This window comes from Ranitomeya imitator, chromosome 1 (genome assembly GCF_032444005.1).
Source record: "Ranitomeya imitator isolate aRanImi1 chromosome 1, aRanImi1.pri, whole genome shotgun sequence".
Lineage (NCBI taxonomy): Eukaryota > Metazoa > Chordata > Amphibia > Anura > Dendrobatidae > Ranitomeya > Ranitomeya imitator.
Window position 1 is genome coordinate 6,499,118 of NC_091282.1, and position 24,136 is coordinate 6,523,253.

The 24,136-nt window shown below is 50.1% G+C and overlaps 1 protein-coding gene across 1 annotated transcript in view; it reads right to left on the minus strand.

The window, feature by feature from the left end:
• LOC138657566 (killer cell lectin-like receptor subfamily G member 1) overlaps window positions 1–24,136 on the minus strand; it is a 179,703-nt gene that overhangs the window by 45,370 nt on the left and 110,197 nt on the right. The gene's annotated exons all lie outside the window — the stretch shown is intronic.

Sequence of the window (24,136 nt, forward strand, 5' to 3'; positions counted from 1 at the left end):
TGCTCCGTGTAACATGTCTGAGGCTTTGCAGAAGGCAAATGAAGAAGTGATTATTGTAGTGGTTGCCGTCCCTTGTTCTGCTTCTTCCCTCACACACACTAGTATCCGGCTCACGTCCTCTCTCCTCTGGAGCCGATCAGCCACTGTGGACTCCTCTCACCAGGCAGTAACCAATCCCCATCTGCCGGTCCACTGATGTCAGGCTGTGGACTGGACTGTCGCGTTCCTGCCCCCGAGGACACCAATTATTATTATTATTATTATTTATTTATATAGCACCATTGATTCCATGGTGCTGTACATGCACCATGGAATCACCTAGTATGGTGTTGTAGCTGTTTGTGTTCTGATCCAATGACAATTAAAGGCAAAACATTAACCCTTCTATATCAGTGGTAAATATGTTGAGTAGTTATGTGATATAATGTGACTGGCAATGTATTGTGATATACAGTGTGATATCGTAATGCATAATATATACGTTAGTGAATAATGTTGGTAGTGTACAGTGCAGAATACCTATAGGGCTTTGGACACAAGATAGGTAGGATAAGGTAATTGACTGTAATTAGATAGTGACGTTGGGGTAAGTGTTAATGTTTGGGACTAGCCCATAGTGGGAGGGGCAAGTGCCAGTAAGAGGACACTGCTTACTGTTTGAAGGAAGTTCATTAGCTGGTGAGATAAGGTCAAGTCCAAGGTGCAGTTGGGCTGATAACAAGAGCGAATACATGTGTGAATGTGTGAAGATGGCATTTCTTCTTCCATCTGCACCGCCTGTGTATAAACACCAGCAATGCCGGCATCTGCCTCAAAAAGGGATCAATTTCCATAATATAAGTTGACTAAAAAGTCTGATCCTGCAGTGTGTCATTAAACAGCCTATTTACAACCGGTTACCATCCATTTTCCTCTAGAGGCTTGGGTATTAATAAGACATCCGAGCGTCAAATTTGTCACAAATCAAATTTATTCAAAGTGAATGGTGCAGTGGGCGGGCGCTGCACTTACAGATCTCCTCCCCTCTCTTATTCTCCGCCCACTGCCTCCTGCCTCATATTTCAGCGGGTGGGGAATAGTGACAGCACAGGAGATCTGTAAGTGCAGCACTGGCCCACTGTACCGGCTTCTTATTAGCTACAATCTCATTTATTGATTTCTCTAAATCTGCAAAACAGATTACTATAAGAAAGGTGGGGATTTACTCATCACGAAAGCTCCTTCACATACCTGCCATTAGTGTGGGATATAAAATCCTGAGGACTCTCGGAGTTACTGTATTATTATTATTGTTATAGCGCCATTTATTCCATGGCGCTTTACATGTGAGGAGGGGTATACAGAATAAAAACAAGTACAATAATCTTAAACAATACAAGTCATAACTAGTACAGGAGGAGAGAGGACCCTGCCCGCGAGGGCTCACAATCTACAAGGGATGGGTGAGAATACAGGAGGAGAGAGGACCCTGCCCGCGAGGGCTCATAATCTACAAGGGATGGGTGAGGATACAGTAGGTGAGGGTAGAGCTGGTCATGCAGCGGTTTGGTCGATCGGTGGTTACTGCAGGCTGTAGGCTTGTCGGAAGAGGTGGGTCTTCAGGTTCTTTTTGAAGGTTTCGATGGTAGGCGAGAGTCTGATGTGTTGGGGTAGAGGGTTCCAGAGTAGGGGTGATGCGTGAGAGAAATCTTGTATACGATTGTGGGAAGAGGAGATAAGAGAGGAGTAGAGTAGGAAATCTTGTGAGGATCGGAGGTTGCGTGCAGGAAAGTACCGGGAGACGAGGTCACAGATGTATGGAGGAGACAGGTTGTGGATGGCTTTGTACGTCATGGTTAGGGTTTTTTTACTGGAGTCTCTGGGTAATGGGGAGCCAGTGAAGGGATTGACAGAGGGGAGAGGCCAGGGAATAGCGGGGGGACAGGTGGATTAGTCGGGCAGCAGGGTTTAGAATAGATTGGAGGGGTGCGAGAGTGTTAGAGGGGAGGACACAGAGCAGGAGGTTGCAGAAGTCAAGGTGGGAGATGATGTGGGCATGGAGTGGAGTTTTTGCAGATTCTTGGTTGAGGAATTTGCGGATCCAGGAAATATTTTTGATTTGGGGCCCCCTGAGGAAGCGAGACTATTTGCACGTGAAACGCGCGTCGGGGTTTATGGCCGAGGTCTGAACTGGAATTGTCTACACTTATGGATAATTATTGCCTTTACTTATCTATATAAATGTAGGGATGATGGGCATATTGAGTTAAGGATATTGTGATGGTGTTGTGATTTAAACAGAGTACTTGCAGTTATATTCTGCCACACATTATTGATCGCAAACACCATTATTTGGTTAATATTGTTGGGCTGATTACAGATGCTCATCGTTCCTTTCTCTGTTTACCGATCTTTCCCTCGGTCATTATACACACTTTTGGATTCATTCACGTATTTAATGAGACCCATGTAATTAACATTGATTATATGTGTATGTAATACTAAATAAAAATTTTGTTTAATTTTTTGGGTATTTTTAACTCTATGTCCTCCTTATTAAGATGAGAGGAGTAGTTATTAGTGTTGAGCATTCCGATACCGCAAGTATCGGGTATTGGCCGATATTCGCGTTATCGGAATTCCGATACCGAGTTCAGATACTTTCAGTATATCGGAAACCGGAATCGGAAATTCCCATCATGCAAACTCCCGTTTTTTTTAAAAATCAGCCAATGAGGAATGATTTGAAGTGTGGGCACATCCTGTTCTGCATGGTGGGCATGTAACTACTGGCAAGGCTGTGATTGGCTGCTGAAATTATGTCACGACGCCCTATAAAAGTCGCCGCCGCCATTTTGTGCTCACTCTGCTGTGAATTCAGTTAGGGACAGGACGCTGTGTTCTGACTGAGGGCCAGTTTAGAGATTGTGATTTGCTTAATTGTGCTTAATACAGGCTAATTTAGCAACCACTGTGTGTTCACCTTGCTTTTGCCTTGCAGCGCTGTTCACAGCTGTCTGCAAGGTCTGTGTGTGTGAGTGCAGCTCGCTCTGCTGTCTGTCCATAGCCACAGCCGGTTGTGGTCAGCTCAGGGTGCTTCACTGCCTCATCCTGCTAAATCCATTGTCCTTTTTTGGAATTAGTGCAGCCTGCTGCACATTTTTTCAAATTTATCCTATATTAGGAGCTTTGTTTGGCCTTGCAGCACTGTTTGCGGCTGACTGCACGGTCTGTGTGAGTGCAGCTCACTCTGTAGTCTGTCCGCAGCCACAGTCGGTTGTGTTCAGCTCAGGGTGCGTCACTGCCTCATACTGCTGAATCCATTGTCCTAAATTGCAATTAGTGCAGCCAGCTGCACATTTTTTCAATAATATCCTATTAGTGTCTTTCCATCCGTATCCCGCTAGATTGTGGAAAAACACTATATAGGATTAGATAGAGGAGCTTTTCTTGGCCTTGCAGCGCCGTTCACGGCTGTCTGCATGGTCTGTGTGTGAGTACTGCGCTCACTCTGTAGTGTCTGTTCTGCAAAACAAACCCAAAGTTCACCAAACACTCCACTTTACTGTTGTGCAGGCCACATAAGTGCATAATAAAGTCTAGTCCACACTCCCTAAAATAAGTGTTTCTTATACCTGTTAGCAGCTGTTCAGGAATAAGCACACTAAGCCGTTAGTACTTTTCTGCCTATCTTTATCACTCAGTCTATCAAGATGAAGAAGGCAGGGAGTAAGGCACGTGGGCGTGGGCGTGGAGCAGGGAGAAGACGTGGGGATTCTGCACCAGCTGCGGGCACCGGTGACTCATCATCCCCCAGTTTTAGCAGGGAGCAGACCTTCATGCGCAGCTTTGTTGGAGGTTGCCGTACGCCGCTGCTGTGGGATGAACAAATTGAAGCCGTTGTCGGATGGATGGCAGCTAACGCATCGACTTCAATTAGTGCCACATCCTCTCAGGCACAGAGCACTGAAGAGCAACCATCTGTCTCTTCACCACCTGCCAAATTGCCCAGGCAGTCAGAGAGCCCAGGACAGGAGCCATCTCTAGTTCTGTTCTCTGAATTTCTTGGCTTGGAAACAGGGGGCCAGCCAAGCAGCATTAGAGAATCAGAAGAAGAGGCTGTATGCAGTGATGCCCAACAGCTTTGTCTCTCTGAATCAGAAGAGGCAGGTGGGACAGTGCCTCCGGTTACAACTTCTCAGTACGCATCAGATAATGAGACTCAGGTGCCAGTTTCTGGTGTGTACTGTGCTGCCGAGACTACCCAGGAGAAGCAGTTGGTGGAAGAGGGTAGCGTAGATGATGAGGTTCTCTACCCATCATGGCGTGAGGAACAGGAAGGTGGTGGGAGCTGCTCTGAGGAAGAGATTCCCCGAATGGCCAAGAGAGGGAGGGGGAAGACTGCGGTGCCTGTAGCCTCCACTTCGGCACCCATTAGGAGCATGCCTCTTCCAAAAGCCAAAGTGGGCGCTCCCAAGACTTGCAGTGCCTGGTCCTTTTTTGACACAGTTGCAGATGAAATTTGCTTTGTCAAATGCAAGCTGTGTCATCAGAAAATCAAACGAGGTAGAAATGTCAGCAACCTCAATACCTCAAACATGTGGAAACATGTGCGGACCAAGAACGCGGTGGAGTTACACAAACACACTGAAGACCTAGACCAACTTACAGTGGCACCTACCACCTCTTCAGCTCGTGTTGTTGCCACTTCCTCCAGCTCACACACTGCTGGTTCAGCATTCTCACAGGATCGCCATGGAAGACCCAGTGTAATTCCACCCACAGCACCACGTTCCCAGTCATCCTCACACTCCCTGCCCAGTCTACAGCCATCAGTAGCACAGGTATGGGAGAAAAGGCGGCCATTCTCGGCAAACCACCCATGAGCACAGGCTCTGAATGCAGGCATTGCAAAACTTCTGTCACTTGAAATGCTCTCATTCAGGCTGGTGGAGACTGACAGCTTCCGTAGCTTGATGGCATTGGCAGTCCCACAATACAATGTGCCCAGCTGCTTTTATTTCAGCAGGCAAGCCGTCCCTGCCCTGCAAAAGCATGTGGAGGCAAACATCAAACATGCGCTACTAAAAGCCGTTAGTAGCAAGGTCCACCTCACCACCGATGCGTGGACCAGTCACCATGGACAGGGACAATACCTTTCCCTCACTGCCCATTGGGTCAATGTTGTGGAGCCGGGTACAGACATGGTGAGTGGCGCTGTACGTGTACTGCCAACGCCAAGGATTGCAGGAATCCAGTCTGTGCACATTGACTCCTCCTCATACTCCAGTTCCTCAGAATCATCGCTGCAGGAGCCGTCACGGTCTACCTCCACCTTGACCTGTGAACGCTTACCTGTTACAACCGATATGAGCACAGCTGTGGTCAAACGTCAACAGGCCGTACTTAAATTAATTTCTTTGGGGAATCGAAGCCACACAGCGCAGGAGCTCTGGAATGCCATTAATTCTGAGAGCGACGTGTGTTTTGCGCCAGCGAATCTCCAGCCAGGCATGGTAGTGTGTGACAATGGCCAAAATCTGGTGGCAGCTCTGGGCCTTGGCAACGTGACTCACATCCCATGTCTGGCACATGTGCTCAATTTGGTTGTGCAGAGTTTTCTGAGGGACTATCCGGATCTTGATGCACTGCTGCACAAGGTCCGCCTTGAGTGTGCTCACTTGCGGCGTTCCAGCATGGCCAGATCGCGCATTGCAACTCTGCAGCGCCGATTTAGTCTTCCGGAACATCGCATCATATGTGACCTCCCCACAAGGTGGAATTCCACGTTACATATGTTAGAGCGGTTGTGTGAGCAGCAGCCAGCAGTAATGGAGTACCAGCTGCATCAGGCGCAAAAAAGTCGCAGTGTGCGCTGTTCAGACTTCACAACCACTGAGTGGGCCACTATGAAGGACATCTGCCAGGTTTTGCGGGCCTTCGATGAATCCACGCGGATGGCGAGTGCAGATGATGCACTAGTCAGCCTGACTGTCCCCCTTATCTGCCTGCTTGAAAGAACCCTGCAAGCGCTAAGGGATGAGGTGGTGGAAGAGGTTGAGGATGAGGAGTCAGAAATGCCATCGGCTTCTGGACAGTCTGCGCGATGTGGTTCCTCACAAAGGACTAGGCAGGGGACCTTTTGTGAGGAGGATGAGGAGGAGTCAATGGAGGAGGAAGACATCTTTCCAGAGGAGGGAGTTACACAAATCTCCAGTAGTCAGTATGTAGAGCGAGGGTGGGGTGATGCAGAGCAGGCAGACATCACGCCTCAAGCAGGGGGCAGCGTTTCTTGGCCAGTTGGCAGTCTGCAGCACATGGTTGATTTCATGCTGCAGTGCCTGAGAAACGACCGCCGCATCGTCCACATTCTTACCATGGCTGATTATTGGGTGTACACCCTCCTCGATCCGCGCTACTGGGACAATTTGCAAACCCTAATACCACCGTTGCAGCGGGAGCGTAAAATGTGGCTGTACCAAGACACACTGGTACAGTCCATCATCTTCTCCAGTCCAATCGAGAGAAGTGCTGCGCCTGCTACTGCTTTACAAAGCAGCTCTGTGCATAGAGGCAGTGGAGGAATCTCTGCACAAAGAGGGAGCAGAAGCAGTGGCTCAGCACAAGTCAAGACCAGTCTGTTCCAACAGTGGCAAAGTTTTGTGTGACCGCCACAAATGTCTACATCATCACTGACGGATCCAGTCAGCAGGAGGCCACGTTTCCATCAGATGGTGACAGACTACATGTCTTGCACTCTCAGCGTACTCCCAGACGGCTCTTCCCCCTTCAAGTTTTGAGTCTCTAAGCTGGATACATGGCCAGAGCTTAGCCAGTATGCATTGGAGGTGCTGGCTTGCCCTGCTGCCAGTGTATTATCGGAACACGTCTTTAGTGCTGCAGGTGGTGTACTAACAGACCGTCGCATGCGACTATCCTCCGATAATGTTGACCGGCTTACTTTCTTGAAAATGAACAAGGCCTGGATCTGACAGGAATTTGCCACTCCTCTTACTGATTAAATAATTGGTTGCCAACAGTATCCAGGTCTCCAGCTGTGTTGATGTTTCAACCACCTGAACTTTAATCCCTGGGCTCCAACACCGCCAGTTGCTGCCCAGAAGTGCCGGTTGCACAGACAACACATGACTCAGTGTTATTGGGTTTCAGTAACGTCCGCTGATCCCCTGCTGTGTATCCGGCAACGTGTCCAGCGACCGCCACGCTGGCACTACAACATCAATTAAAGGGAACCTGTCCCCCCCCAGGCGTTTGTAACTGAAAGAGCCACCTTGTGTAGCAGTAATGCTGCACAAGGAACAGATGGCTCTTTTAGTTATGCTTCTTGCACACACTGCACTTAACACTTATAAAATATGTGTCCCCTGATACCGTGAAACCGTCCCGTAGGTGGGACTTTCCTTTGCAATGAGACGTAGCACAGCCGGCATTCATACCCCCATGGTGCCAAGCGCCGCCTCCTCAGCGTTGTTTGCATCTGTCCCGGAGCCTGCGCTGTTATGTTTAACCTTGGGCATGCACAGTTAGCGCTGCCCATCTTCTGACATCATTTGATGTCATGCTGGCTGTGCCTGTGCGGCCGCGCTGCCAAAGATCACGCCACGCCGTGTCTTCTGATTTAGTCACACTGTGGGGCTGGGATTCCTGGGCATGCGCAGTGCATATCTTCGCCTCTCACTCTTCTCCCTCCGCCTTATACAGACAGTGTGGCGTCAGCTGATCCCAATTCACATGCCACGGCCGTGACGCCACTCACTCTGAAGAAGGCGGATGGCGAGTAGAGAGAGGCGAACATATGCACTGCGCATGCCCAGGAATCCCAGCCCTGCAGTGGGACTAAATCAGAAGACACTGTGAGGCAGTTTCTCGGGCGGTGCGGCTGCACAGGCACAGTTAGCATGACACCAAATGATGTTAGAAGACGGGCAGCGCTAACTGCGCATGGCCAAGGTTTAACATAACAGCGCGGGCTCCGTGACAGATTCAAGCAACGCTGATGAGGCGGTGCCCGGCGACATGGGGGTATGAATGCTGGCTGTGCTTGGTCTCATCACGATGGAAAGTACCACCTGTGGGACGGTATCAGGGGACACATTTTATAAGTGTTTAGTTCACCGTGTGCAAGGAGCATAATTAAAAGAACCACCTTGTCCTTGTGCACCATTAGTGCTTCACAAGTTGGCTCTTTCAGTTGCTAACGCGTGGGGGGGGTTAAAGGTTCACTTTCAACTTGATCCAATTAGGCCTCGACCTACACTCTGCTGCTCTTGCTGTCCCTGGGCTCTAACACCTCCAGTTGGTGCCTGGAAGTGCTGTCCGCACAGTCAACAGTCGCTCCTCTGTTATTGGGGTTCAGTAACGTCAGCTGTAGCCCAGCTGTGTGTGTGGCAATACCTCATATCTGCTCCTCCTGCTGTCCTTGGGCTCTAACACCGCCAGTTGGATGCCTGGAGGTGCTGGCTGCACAGTAAACACTTGCTGACGTGTTATTGGGTTTCAGTAACGTCAGCTGATTCCCAGCTGTGTATCTGGCAAAACCTCCTATCTGCTCCTCCTGCTGTCCCTGGGCTCTAACACAGCCAGTTGGTGCCTGGAAGTGCTGTCCGCACAGTCAACAGTCGCTCCTCTGTTATTGGGGTTCAGTAACGTCAGCTGTTCCCCAGCTGTGTGTGTGGCAATACCTCATATCTGCTCCTCCTGCTGTCCCTGGGCTCTAACACCGCCAGTTGGATGCCTGGAAGTGCTGGCTGCACAGTAAACACTTGCTTCCGTGTTATTGGGTTTCAGTAACGTCAGCTGATTCCCAGCTGTGTATCTGGCAAAACCTCCTATCTGCTCCTCCTGCTGTCCCTGGGCTCTAACACCGCCAGTTGGTGCCTGGAAGTGCTGTCCGCACAATAAACAGTCGTTCCTCTGTTATTGGGGTTCAGTAACGTCAGCTGTTCCCCAGCTGTGTGTGTGGTAAAACCTCATATCTGCTCCTCCTGCTGTCCCTGGGCTCTAACACCGCCAGTTGGTGCCCGGAAGTGCTGTCCGCACAGTCAACAGTCGCTCCTCTGTTATTGGGGTTCAGTAACGTCAGCTGTTCCCCAGCTGTGTGTGTGGCAATACCTCATATCTGCTCCTCCTGCTGTCCCTGGGCTCTAACACCGCCAGTTGGTGCCTGGAAGTGCTGTCCGCACAGTCAACAGTCGCTCCTCTGTTATTGGGTTTCAGTAACGTCAGCTGATTCCCAGCTGTGTATCTGGCAAAACCTCCTATCTGCTCCTCCTGCTGTCCCTGGGCTTCAACACTGTCAGTTGTTGCCCGGAAGTGCTGGCTGCACAGAAAAAAAACACTAGCTCATGTGTCAGTGGGGTTCAGTAAAGCCAGCTGTTCCCCTGCTGTGTAGTCGGCATCGTGTCCAGCAAAAGCCACGCTGGCACAATAACAGACATTTACCTGCCTCCAGTGCAGGCTTCGGCCTACACTCTGCTCCTCCTGGATTCCCTGGGTTTCAACACTGTCAGTTGTTGCCCGGAAGTGGTGGCTGCACAGAAAAAAAATACTCGCTCACGTGTCAGTGGGGTTCAGCAACGCCAGCTGTTCCCCTGCTGTGTAGTCGGCATCGTGTCCAGCAAAAGCCACGCTGGCACAATAACAGACATTTACCTGCCTCCAGTGCAGGCTTCGGCCTACACTCTGCTCCTCCTGGATTCCCTGGGTTTCAACACTGTCAGTTGTCGCCCGGAAGTGCTGGCTGCACAGAAAAAAACACTTGCTCACGTGTCAGTGGGGTTGAGCAACGCCAGCTGTTCCCCTGCTGTGTAGTCAGCAACGTGTCCAGCTAAAGCCACGCTGGCACAATAACAGACATTTACCTGCCTCAAGTGCAGGCTTCGGCCTACACTCTGCTCCTCCTGGATTCCCTGGGTTTCAACACTGTCAGTTGTCGCCCGGAAGTGCTGGCTGCACAGAAAAAAAACACTCGCTCACGTGTCAGTGGGATTCAGCAACGCCAGCTGTTCCCCTGCTGTGTAGTCGGTAAAGTATCCAGCAAAAGCCACGCTGGCACAATAACAGACATTTACCTGCCTCCAGTACAGGCTTCACCACCCCGCAGTGTCTTCTGATTTTGTCACACTGTGGGCCTGGGATTCATGGGCATGCCCAGTGCATATCTTCACCTCCTACTCATCTGCTTCCGCCTTCCTCAGACTGTGCGGCGTCATGGCCGTGGCATGTGATTATGGATCAGCTGACGCAGCACACTCATAAGAGGGCAGATGGAGAGGAGTGAGAGGTGAAGATATGCACTGCGCATGGCCATGAATTCCAGACCCAGAGTGTGACTAAATCAGAAGACACTGCGGGGCGTGATCTCTGGCAGCGCGCCCGCACAGGCGCAGTCAGCCTGACACCAAATGATGTCAGAAGATGGGCAGCGCTTACACCGCATGGCCAAGGTTTAACATAACAGTGCGGGCTCCGTGACAGATTCAAACAACACTGAGGAGGCGGTGCCCGGCGCTAAGGGGGCCTGAATGCCGGCTGTGCTGCGTCTCATTACAAAGGAAAGTCCCACCTCCGGGATGGTTTCTTGGTATCAGGGGACACGTTTTTATAAGTGTTTAGTTCTGCATGTGCAAGGAGCATAACTAAAAGAGCCACCTTTTCCTTGTGCGGTGTTAGTGCTGTACAAGGTTGCTTTTTAAGTTGCTAACGTCTGGGGGGGGGGGTTAAAGCTTCCCTTTCAACTTGCTCCAATTAGGCCTCAGCCTAGACTCTGTCATGTATTCCCTGGGCTCCAACACTGCCAGTTGCTGCTCAGAAGTGTCTTTGGCACGGGTACTCCCACCTGCCCAGCCTGGTTCCAGCACGCCAGCTGTTTCCGGGTCTGTCAAGGTCACTTATCCTAGAAAACGTTGTCCTGTCGTGTTGCGGTCGCGTTAGCCGACTCTATGGTGCCTGCAGTTTTGGGGCTTCCTATGTGGGCTGCGGGAAGTGGCAATCAAGGCTGGTTCTGTAGTGCCAATAGGACAAGCTCCCCCTGTAGGACCGTTGGTTTTCGGTAACTGTGGCTGGATCGCGGCCTAACTATTTTTTCTTTTCCTATGGACCTTCTGCCGCCTGAGTTCCAGCACCGTTAGCTGGTTCCTGGCAACACAATCGTATCTAGGTCCCCCTGGTTCCAGCACCGTCAGCTGGTTCCAGGCAGAGCCTTTGTTTTAGGTGCCTCCTTCTGGGTATCCGAGTTCCACCATCGTCAGGTGGTCCTTGGTAGTGCTTTGTGGCACAGGTACCTTCTGCTTAGTAACCGGGTTCCAGCACCGTCAGCTGGTTCTCGGCAGTGTCTTTGGCACGGGTAATCCCTCCTGCCCAGCCTGGTTCCAGCACCGTCAGCTGGTTCCGGGTAATGTCAAGGTCAATTACACTCCAAAACGTTGTCCTGTCGTGTTACGGTCGGGTTAGCCAACTACATGGTGCCTGCAGTTTTGGGGCTTCCTATGTGGGCTGCGCAAAGTGGCAATCAAGGCTGGTTCTGTAGTGCCAATAGGACAAGCTTCCCCTGTAGGACTGTTGGTTTTCGGTAACTGCAGCTGGATCGCGGCCTACCTATTTTTTCTTTTACTGTGGACCTTCTGCTGCCTGAGTTCCAGCACCGTTAGCTGGTTCTTGGCAACACAATCTTGACTAGGTCCCCCTGGTTCCAGCACCGTCAGCTGGTTCCGGGCACAGCCTTTGGTTTAGGTGCCTCCTTCAGGGTATCCGAGTTCCACCAACGTCAGGTGGTCTGTTATGAACTGGTGATTTAGAAACACAATGGACCTGGTGGTTAAGAGCACACCAAGTGACCTGATAGTTACTAATAACATAGGACGAGCTCTGAGACGTGGGAACTCTGCTGACCGCAATCCCTAATCCTATCACACCACACTAGAGGTAGCCGTGGAGCGCTCCTGACCAGACCTAGGCGCCTCGGGCACAGCCTGAGAAACTAGCTAGCCCTGAAGATAGAAAAATAAGCCTACCTTGCCTCAGAGAAATTCCCCAAAGGAAAAGGCAGCCCCCCACATATAATGACTGTGAGTAAAGATGAAAATACAAACACAGAGATGAAATAAATTTTAGCAAAGTGAGGCCCGACTTACTGAATAGACCGAGGATAGGAAAGATAGCTTTGCGGTCAACACAAAAACCTACAAACAACCACGCAGAGGGCGCAAAAAGACCCTCCGCACTGACTAACGGTACGGAGGTGCTTCCTCTGCGTCCCAGAGCTTCCAGCAAGCAAGACAAACCAAAATAGCAAGCTGGACAGAAAAAATAGCAAACCAAGAAACACAAGCAGAACTTAGCTTATGCAGTGAAGGCAGGCCACAAGGACGATCCAGGAGAGAGCAAGACTAATACTGGAACATTGACTGGAGGCAAGGAACAAAGAACTAGGTGGAGTTAAATAGAGCAGCACCTAACGACTTAACCTCGTCACCTGAGGAAGGAACCTCAGAAGCCGCAGCCCCACTCACATCCACCAGAGGAAGCTCATAGACAGAAACAGCCGAAGTACCACTCATGACCACAGGAGGGAGCTTGACCACAGAATTCACAACAGTACCCCCCCTTGAGGAGGGGTCACCGAACCCTCACCAGAGCCCCCAGGACGAGCCAAACGAAAGGCACGAACCAGATCGGCAGCATGAACATCAGAGGCAAAGACCCAGGAATTATCTTCCTGACCATAACCCTTCCACTTAACCAGGTACTGGAGTTTCCGTCTCAAAATACGAGAATCCAAAATCTTCTCCACTATATACTCCAACTCCCCCTCAACCAAAACCGGGGCAGGAGGATCAACGGATGGAACCACAGGTGCCACGTATCTCCGCAACAATGTCCTATGGAATACATTATGGATGGAAAAAGAAGCTGGAAGGGTCAAACGAAAAGACACAGGATTAAGAACCTCAGAAATCCTATACGGATGTAGGGATTCGAACTGAAATCTAAGAGTGGACCCTCTGGGTCGTGACTCTAGAGCCCCCGGGGTCGAGCGGACCAGATGGAGTCACCCCCTATACAGGGAGCGTTAGGAGCAGGACCTCGGGGGAATGGAGACACAACAGCTAGAGCCAAAGGGACGACCCAAGATAGAGACTACAGAGCTATTAGAATGACGGGGAATAATAGGAAAACAGGACTTAACTGATAAAGACAGGAACACAGGCGATGACGGGCAAGGCTGGACCACAGGACTTGGCAGGAGACGGCAGGAACACGGAACTTGGCAGGTGACGGCAGGAACACGGAACTTGGCAGGAGACGGCAGAAACACGGAACTTGGTGGAACACAGCAGGAACACGGAACTTGGCAGTAGACGGCAGGAACACGGAACTTGGTGGAACACAGCAGGAACACGGAACTTGGTGGAACACAGCAGGAACACGGAACTTGGCAGTAGACGGCAGGAACACGGAACTTGGTGGAACACAGCAGGAACACGGAACTTGGTGGAACACAGCAGGAACACGGAACTTGGCAGTAGACGGCAGGAACACGGAACTTGGTAGGACACAGCAGGAACACGGAACTTGGCTGGACAAAACACTGAAACAAAGCGAAGACTGAGCAGGGAAACAGGAATGGCGAAAGGGAGCCTAGGACATAGGGACACTGACGGCAGACAGTGCACCTACAAAGCAAAGGCGTCTTACCTAGGGAGACGCCAGGAAGAAATACCCGATGGGCGCCGCCATGTTGGGGCGGAGCCACCGGGTCGCGACCTCCCAGAGGGCTCAGCGGCGGAGGAGACGCGACTGCGCATGCGCAGGGAGACTGGACGCCGAGAGCCGGCGAAGGAGGAAGCAGAGCGGCGCTGGACAGGAGAGCGAGTGCGCCGAGGGATGTGAGAAGCCGGGTAAGTATGCGCAGCGATCGTAACAGTACCCCCCTCCTTAGTCCCCCTCTTTTTAAGGCTAGAAAGGAATCTTTTCATGATGAGAGGAGCATTGATGTTCTCTCGAGGTTCCCAGGACCTCTCCTCAGGACCAAATCCCTCCCAATCAATCAAAAAATAAGTCTTACCCCTAACTACCTTTTTGGCAAGAATATCTTTAACATTAAAGACTCCATCAGAAGTACAGAGCTGAGGAGAGGGAGAGGTAGCGGAGTGAAAGCGATTAAAGACTGCAGGTTTGAGAAGAGACACATGGAAGGCGTTGGGAATGCGCAAAGAGGCAGGTAGCTTCAACTTATAAGAGACATCATTAATGCGACTCAAGATGGGAAAAGGACCAATATAGCGGGGACCCAGTTTGCAAGAGGGAATTTTAAGCTTGATATAGCGAGAGAAAAGCCAAACTTTATCACCCGGAGAATATGGCGGAGCATCCAAACGCCTCTTGTCAGCAAACTTTTTCATATTAAGGCTAGCTCTCTCAAGAGCCACCTTGGTCTCATTCCAAATTGTAGAGAATTCCCGGGACAAGAAATCCGCTGCCGGTACCCCCGAGGAAAGAGAAACAGGAAGAGGAACGTTCGGATGTTGACCATAGACTACAAAAAAAGGAGTTTTGGAGGAAGACTCGCTGGGAAGATTGTTATATGAGAATTCGGCCCAGGGGAGAAGAGAGACCCAGTCATCTTGGTGAGCATTGGAGAAATGTCGCAGATATGTAGTCAGAACTTGATTAACTCGCTCCACTTGTCCGTTGGACTGAGGATGATAGGCGGAAGAAAAGTCCAAGTTAACCTTCAATAGACTGCAGAGAGCTCTCCAAAAACGTGAGGTAAATTGTACTTCACGGTCTGAGACGATATGATGTGGAAAACCATGAAGACGGAAGATTTGGTGTAAAAAGATCTTTGCCAACTCAGGAGCGGAAGGCAGACCAGGTAAAGCGATGAAATGAGCCATCTTAGAGAACCGATCTACAACAACCAAGATGACAGAGCAATTCGAGGAACAAGGTAGATCAGTGATGAAGTCCATAGCTATATGACTCCAAGGAATGGAAGGCACAGGCAGAGGATGCAGGAGACCGGAAGGAAGTTGCCTAGGGACTTTATTTTTTGCACAAGAAGGACAAGAAGCGATGAACTTGGTGACGTCTTGTCGGAGAGATGACCACCAGTAGTGCCGAGAGATCAGAGAAAGTGTCTTCTTGACTCCTACATGTCCTGCAATTTTGGAGGAGTGACCCCAACATAAAACTCTCTCCTTGTCTTGATTAGCCACAAGAGTCTTGCCAGGAGGAGTTGAGAACACTCTTAGAGGAGCAAGAGTGACGATCTTCGCAGGATCAATGATGTGAGCCGGAGAATCCTCAATGTCTTGAGGCTGAAAGGATCTTGAAAGAGCATCTGCCTTGACATTCTTATTTCCGGGTCGGAAATGAAGTTCAAATTCAAATCGTCCGAAGAATAAAGACCATCTGGCTTGTCGTGGATTTAGTCTTTGAGCAGACTGAATATAGGCCAGATTCTTGTGGTCTGTGTAAATGGTGAATGGATGAAGGGACCCTTCAAGGAGATAACGCCATTCCTCCAAGGCTAGCTTGATGGCCAATAGTTCTTTATCTCCTATAGAGTAGTTACGCTCAGGAGCGGAAAAGGTTTTAGAAAAAAAACCACAGGTCACCAAACGTCCGGACGAGGATCTTTGCAGAAGTACAGCTCCAGCTCCAATAGAGGATGCGTCGACCTCAAGGACAAACAGTCTATTAGCATCGGGACGATGAAGCACAGGGGCCGTAGCGAAACTTTGTTTAAGAGACAAAAAGGACTCTTCAGCCTCAGGGGTCCAAAGACTGGAGTTGACTCCCTTGTGAACTAGAGCAGAGATTGGCTTGGTCATAGAAGAAAAATGAGGAATAAATTGTCTATAGTAGTTGGCAAAGCCAAGAAAACGTTGGATTGCTTTTGTTCCAAGAGGACGGGGCCAATTCAGGACAGCAGAAACCTTCTCTGGATCCATCTCTAAGCCAGATCTTGAGACAATATATCCAAGGAAGGGAAGGGAAGATTGTTCAAAGACGCACTTCTCAATCTTAGCGAACAGATGATTCTCTCTTAGCCTTTGCAGAACACGACGGACATCTCGCCTGTGAGTGGAGAGATCCGGAGAAAAGATGAGAATGTCGTCAAGGTAAACTACGACTGAGGAGTAGAGAAGATCCCGAAATACATCGTTTACAAATTCCTGGAAAACCGCGGGGGCGTTGCAGAGACCAAACGGCATAACTAAATATTCGTAGTGACCGTCACGAGTATTGAAAGCAGTCTTCCACTCATCACCTGCACGAATACGAACCAGATTGTATGCGCCACGTAGATCTAGTTTGGTAAAAATTTGCGCACCCCGAAGACGGTCGAAGAGTTCCGGAATGAGTGGCAGAGGATATTTGTTCTTCACCGTGATGTTGTTTAGGCCTCGATAATCAATGCAGGGACGGAGAGAACCGTCTTTCTTCTTAACGAAAAAAAACCCTGCTCCGGCCGGAGAAGAAGATTTGCGGATGAATCCTTTAGCAAGATTTTCTTGAATGTACTCAGACATACCTTGAGTCTCAGCAGGAGAGAGAGGATAGATTCTGCCCCTGGGCGGATTAGTTCCAGGCACGAGATCTATGGGACAATCATAGAGACGGTGAGGCGGAAGCTCCTCAGCCTCCTTCTTGTTGAAGACATCAGAAAAAGCGCTGTAGACAGAGGGTAAGGCAGAAAAAGAAGAGGTAGGAGAATTAGAGGAAGATCCCACAGGACGCACCGGCAGCAGACAACGTTCCCGACAAAGCTCACCCCAGCGCAAGATATTACCATTGCGCCAATCTAAAATGGGCTCGTGGTTCCGTAACCAAGGAAGACCTAAGAGCATAGGATGAGACAGACCCGCTAAAACATAAAATGCAATTCTCTCCTTGTGCAGAGCCCCAACCTGAAGTTCCACCTCAAGTGTCACTTGAGTAATGGTCTCCTGTAAAGGTTTACCATCCACAGATGCAAGAATCACAGGAGCCTCTAAGGTTTTGACTGGAACGGAGAATTTCAAAACCTCTTCCAACCTGATAAAATTCCCTGCAGCGCCCGAATCCACATACGCATCCAGAGAAATGCCCTTGCCCGCAATATGCAACAGCACGGACAAAGTAAGGGGTTGAGAGGGATCACACACACCTAGGGAGGCCTCTCTTACCTGACCTAGGCGGAGGAGTTTTCCGGACGTTCAGGGCAAGAACGCAATAAATGAGCAGCACTCCCGCAGTAAAAACATAACCCCTGAGTGCGTCTCTCTTTACGACGTTGTTCAGACATCTTAAGACGGTCCACTTGCATAGGTTCCGGTGTGGACGCCTGAGAGGAAGCTCTAGGCTGTGGGCTGAGTGGCTTACGGGTGGCAGGAGAAGGACGAAGAGATCTCCGCTCGCGGGTGCGTTCTTGGAACCGAAGGTCAATGCCGGTAGCTAAAGAAATTAATTCCTCCAACACTGTAGGGGTGTCCCGACCAGCTAACTCATCCTTTATGCGCCCAGAGAGGCCCCGCCAGAAAGCACCTACCAAAGCCTCATTGTTCCAACCCAAGTCAGAGGAGAGGGTGCGGAACTGAATAGCGTACTGGCCTACGGATAGCGATCCCTGCTGGAGAGAAAACAGCGCCTCAGTAGTAGAGACCAGACGTCCAGGTTCGTCAAAGACCAGACGGAAAGTCTCCAAAAATTCTGACAACCGGGAGACTAGGGGATCGTCTCGCTCCCAGAGTGGATTAACCCATGCCAAGGCGTCACCCTCCAGATGGGAAATGAGGAAAGCAACCTTGGACCGATCCGTTGGGTAATGCTGGGGCAGAAGCTCAAAATGAAGACGGCATTGGTTTAAAAATCCTCGGCAAGATTTAGGATCCCCATTGTACCGAGGCGGTTTAGCCAAGCGGGGTGGAGGGTGAGAAGCAGGAGCAGACGTAGAAGCGGCCGTCTGGATAGAAAGCAGCCAATCGTCTATTGAAGACATATAACTAAGTATATGGGCCTGGGTGTCACGCTGCTGAGCTAACTCTTGCTGTAAGCCAATGAGTAGAGCGGCGTTGCCAGGATCAGAGGGCAGGAGCGAAGACAAGCGAGAGTCCATAGCTTTCAAAAAGGACATTATTCGGGACTGATTCTCCCGCAAAAAGAGTAGTTCTTTTTGCGCAGCAGAGGCCCCAGCGGGGTCCATGGCCTTTGCTTACTGTAGGGATTCGAACTGAAATCTAAGAGTGGACCCTCTGGGTCGTGACTCTAGAGCCCCCGGGGTCGAGCGGACCAGATGGAGTCACCCCCTATACAGGGAGCGTTAGGAGCAGGACCTCGGGGGAATGGAGACACAACAGCTAGAGCCAAAGGGACGACCCAAGATAGAGACTACAGAGCTATTAGAATGACGGGGAATAATAGGAAAACAGGACTTAACTGATAAAGACAGGAACACAGGCGATGACGGGCAAGGCTGGACCACAGGACTTGGCAGGAGACGGCAGGAACACGGAACTTGGCAGGTGACGGCAGGAACACGGAACTTGGCAGGAGACGGCAGAAACACGGAACTTGGTGGAACACAGCAGGAACACGGAACTTAGCAGTAGACGGCAGGAACACGGAACTTGGTGGAACACAGCAGGAACACGGAACTTGGTGAAACACAGCAGGAACACGGAACTTGGCAGTAGACGGCAGGAACACGGAACTTGGTGGAACACAGCAGGAACACAGAACTTGGTGGAACACAGCAGGAACACGGAACTTGGCAGTAGACGGCAGGAACACGGAACTTGGTAGGACACAGCAGGAACACGGAACTTGGCTGGACAAAACACTGAAACAAAGCGAAGACTGAGCAGGGAAACAGGAATGGCGAAAGGGAGCCTAGGACATAGGGACACTGACGGCAGACAGTGCACCTACAAAGCAAAGGCGTCTTACCTAGGGAGACGCCGGGAAGAAATACCCGATGGGCGCCGCCATGTTGGGGCGGAGCCACCGGGTCGCGACCTCCCAGAGGGCTCAGCGGCGGAGGAGACGCGACTGCGCATGCGCAGGGAGACTGGACGCCGAGAGCCGGCGAAGGAGGAAGCAGAGCGGCGCTGGACAGGAGAGCGAGTGCGCCGAGGGATGTGAGAAGCCGGGTAAGTATGCGCAGCGATCGTAACAACGGACCAATGAAACGAGGCTTAAACTTAGGAGAGGAAACTTTCATAGGAATATAACGAGACGACAACCAAACCAAATCCCCAACACGAAGTCGGGGACCCACACAGCGCCTGCAGTTAGCGAAACGTTGAGCCTTCTCCTAGGACAATGTCAAATTGTCCACTACATGAGTCCAAATCTGCTGCAACCTATCCACCACAGTATCCACACCAGGACAGTCTGAAGACTCAACCTGCCCTGAAGAGAAACGAGGATGGAAACCAGAATTGCAGAAAAACGGCGAAACCAAAGTAGCCGAGCTGGCCCGATTATTAAGGGCGAACTCAGCCAAAGGCAAAAAGGACACCCAGTCATCCTGATCAGCAGAAACAAAGCATCTCAGATATGTTTCCAAGGTCTGATTGGTTCGTTCAGTTTGGCCATTTGTCTGGGGATGGAAAGCCGAGGAAAAAGACAAATCAATGCCCATCCTAGTACAAAAGGCTCCCCAAAACCTCGAAACAAACTGGGAACCTCTGTCAGAAACGATGTTCTCCGGAATGCCATGTAAACGAACCACATGCTGGAAAAACAATGGCACCAAATCAGAGGAGGAAGGCAATTTAGACAAGGGTACCAAAGGACCATCTTAGAGAAGCGATCACAAACCACCCAAATGACCGACATCTTTTGAGAGACGGGCAGATCCGAAATAAAATCCATAGAGATATGTGTCCAGGGCCTCTTCGGGACCGGCAAGGGCAAAAGCAACCCACTGGCACGAGAACAGCAGGGCTTAGCCCGAGCACAAATCCCACAGGACTGCACAAATGAACGCACATCCCGCGACAGAGACGGCCACCAAAAGGATCTAGCCACCAAATCTCTGGTACTAAAGATTCCAGGATGACCAGCCAACACCGAACAATGAACCTCAGAGATAACTCTACTCGTCCATTTATCAGGGACAAACAGTTTCTCCGCTGGGCAACGGTCAGGTCTATTAGCCTGAAATTTTTGCAGCACCCGCCGCAAATCAGGGGAGATGGCAGACAAAATTACCCCCTCTTTGAGAATACCCGCCGGATCAGGCAAACCCGGAGAGTCGGGCACAAAACTCCTAGACAGGGCATCCGCCTTCACATTCTTAGAGCCCGGAAGGTACGAAACCACAAAGTCAAAACGGGAGAAAAACAGCGACCAACGAGCCTGTCTAGGATTCAACCGTTTGGCAGACTCGAGATAAGTCAAGTTCTTGTGATCAGTCAAGACCACCACACGATGCTTAGCTCCTTCAAGCCAATGACGCCACTCCTTGAATGCCCACTTCATGGCCAACAACTCTCGATTGCCAACATCCTAATTACGCTCAGCAGGCGAAAACTTCCTGGAAAAGAAGGCACATGGTTTCATCACCGAGCCATCAGAACTTCTTTGCGACAAAACAGCCCCTGCTCCAATCTCAGAAGCATCAACCTCGACCTGGAACGGGAGCGAAACATCTGGCTGGCACAACACAGGGGCAGAAGAAAAACGACGCTTCAACTCCTGAAAAGCTTCTACAGCAGCAGAAGACCAATTGACCACATCAGCACCCTTCTTGGTTAAATCAGTCAACGGTTTAGCAATACTAGAAAAATTATTGATGAAGCGACGATAAAAATTAGCAAAGCCCAGGAACTTTTGCAGACTCTTCAGAGATGTCGGCTGAGTCCAATCATAAATGGCCTGAACTTTAACAGGGTCCATCTCGATAGTAGAAGGGGAAAAAATGAACCCCAAAAATGAAACCTTCTGAACACCAAAGAGACACTTTGACCCCTTCACAAACAAAGAATTCGCACGCAGGACCTGGAACACCATTCTAACCTGCGTCACGTGAGACTCCCAATCATCCGAGAAGACCAAAATATCATCCCGGTAATCCGACAAGAACTCTGGGACCTCAGAAGGGGTGGATGATGAAATAGACAGAACTGGAACATCACCATGTACCCCCTGACAACCCCAGCTGGACACAGACATAGATTTCCAATCCAATACTGGGTTATGGACTTGTAGCCATGGCAACCCCAACACGACCACATCATGCAGATTATGCAACACCAAAAAGCGAATATCCTCCTGATGCGCAGGAGCCGTGCACATGGTCAGTTGGGTCCAGTACTGAGGCTTATTCTTGGCCAAAGGCGTAGCATCAATTCCTCTCAATGGAATAGGATACTGCAAGGGCTCCAAGAAAAACCCACAGCGCCAAGCATACTCCAAGTCCATCAAATTAAGGGCAGCGCCTGAATCCACAAATGCCATGACAGAATAGGATGACAAAGAGCAGATCAAAGTAACGGACAAAAGAAATTTCGACTGTACCGTACCAATGGTGGCAGACCTAGCGAACCGCTTAGTGCGCTTAGGACAATCGGAGATAGCATGAGTGGAATCACCACAATAAAAACACAGCCCATTCCGACGTCTGTGTTCTTGCCGTTCAGCTCTGGTCAAAGTCCTACCACATTGCATAGGCTCAGGTTTATGCTCAGATAATACCGCCAAATGGTGCACATTTTTACGCTCACGTAAGCGTCGAACGATCTGAATGGCCAAAGACATAGACTCATTCAGACCAGCAGGCATAGGAAATCCCACCATGACATCCTTAAGGGCTTCAGAGAGACCATTTCTGAAAATTGCTGCCAGCGCACATTCATTCCATTGAGTGAGCACAGACCACTTCCTAAACTTCTGACAATATATCTCTACCTCATCCTGACCCTGACACAGAGCCAGCAAATTTTTCTCTGCCTGATCCACTGAATTAGGTTCATCATACAGCAATCCGAGCGCCAGAAAAAACGCATCAATATCGCATAATGCAGGATCTCCTGGCGCAAGGGAAAATGCCCAGTCTTGATGGTCGCCACATAATAAAGAAATAATGATCTTAACTTGTTGAACTGGGTCACCAGAGGAGTGGGGTTTCAAAGCCAGAAACAGTTTACAATTATTTTTGAAATTCAGAAACTTAGCTCTATCTCCAGAAAATAAGTCAGGAATAGGAATTCTAGGTTCTAACATAGATTTCTGAACCACAATGTCTTGAATATTTTGTACTCTTGCAGTGAGATGATCCACACAAGAAAACACCTTTAATGTCCATCACTACACCTGTGTCCTGAACCACCCAAATGTCTAGGGGAAAAGAAAGACAAAACACAGTGCAGAGAAAAAAAAATGGTCTCAGAACTTCTCTTTTCCCTCTATTGAGAAGCATTAGTACTTTGGGCCTCCAGTACTGTTATGAACTGGTGATTTAGAAACACAATGGACCTGGTGGTTAAGAGCACACAAAGTGACCTGATAGTTACTAATAACATAGGACGAGCTCTGAGACGTGGGAACTCTGCTGACCGCAATCCCTAATCCTATCACACCACACTAGAGGTAGCCGTGGAGCGCTCCTGACCAGACCTAGGCGCCTCGGGCACAGCCTGAGAAACTAGCTAGCCCTGAAGATAGAAAAATAAGCCTACCTTGCCTCAGAGAAATTCCCCAAAGGAAAAGGCAGCCCCCCACATATAATGACTGTGAGTAAAGATGAAAATACAAACACAGAGATGAAATAGATTTAGCAAAGTGAGGCCCGACTTACTGAATAGACCGAGGATAGGAAAGATAGCTTTGCGGTCAACACAAAAACCTACAAACAACCACGCAGAGGGCGCAAAAAGACCCTCCGCACCGACTAACAGTACGGAGGTGCTTCCTCTGCGTCCCAGAGCTTCCAGCAAGCAAGACAAACCAAAATAGCAAGCTGGACAGAAAAAATAGCAAACCAAGAAACACAAGCAGAACTTAGCTTATGCAGTGAAGGCAGGCCACAAGGACGATCCAGGAGAGAGCAAGACCAATACTGGAACATTGACTGGAGTCAAGGAACAAAGAACTAGGTGGAGTTAAATAGAGCAGCACCTAACGACTTAACCTCGTCACCTGAGGAAGGAACCTCAGAAGCCGCAGCCCCATTCACATCCACCAGAGGAAGCTCATAGACAGAACCAGCCGAAGTACCACTCATGACCACAGGAGGGAGCTTGACCACAGAATTCACAACAGTGGTACTTGGTAGTGCTTTGTGGCATAGGTACCTCCTGCTTAGTAACCGGGTTCCAGCAACGTTAGCTGGTCCTCGGTCGTGCCATTGGCTCTTCTACCTTCGGGTAGCCATCTGGGTTCCAGTACCGTCAGCTGGTTCTCGGCAGTGTCTTTTGCTCTTTTACCTTCTGCTCCCCATCCTGGTTCCAGCACCATCAGCTGGTTCCGGGCAGAGCCTTTGGCTTAGGTGCCTCCTTCTGGGTATCCGAGTTCCACCAACGTCAGGTGGTCCTTGGTAGTGCTTTGTGGCACAGGTACCTCCTGCTTAGTAACCGGGTTCCAGCACCGTCAACTGGTCCTCGGTCGTGCCATTGGCTCTTCTACCTTCGGGTAGCCATCCGGGTTCCAGTACCGTCAGCTGGTTCTTGGCAGTGTCTTTTGCTCTTTTACCTTCTGCTCCCCATCCTGGTTCCAGCACCATCAGCTGGTTTCGGGCAGAGCTTTTGGCTTAGGTGCCTCCTTCAGGGTATCCGAGTTCCACCAACGTCAGGTGGTCCTTGGTAGTGCTTTGTGGCACAGGTACCTCCTGCTTAGTAACTGGGTTCCAGCACCGTCAGCTGGTCCTCGGTCGTGCCATTGGCTCTTCTACCTTCGGGTAGCCAATACCGTCAGCTGGTTGTCGGCCTTCTTGTACCTCCTGCTACAGTTCCGAGTTCAAGAGCCTAAGCATGACGACCCTGAAGACCGAGAAGCAAAAGAACAAGAAGCTGCAGAACAAAAAGCAGAAGAACATTAAGCATAAGAATAAAAATCAGAGCAAAAGAAATTATAAGCAGAAGAAGACTCAGCAGTGTATGGGGGTGCGTCCGTTCCTCCTCATGGTGCCCCTGGAAAAAACCTGCTG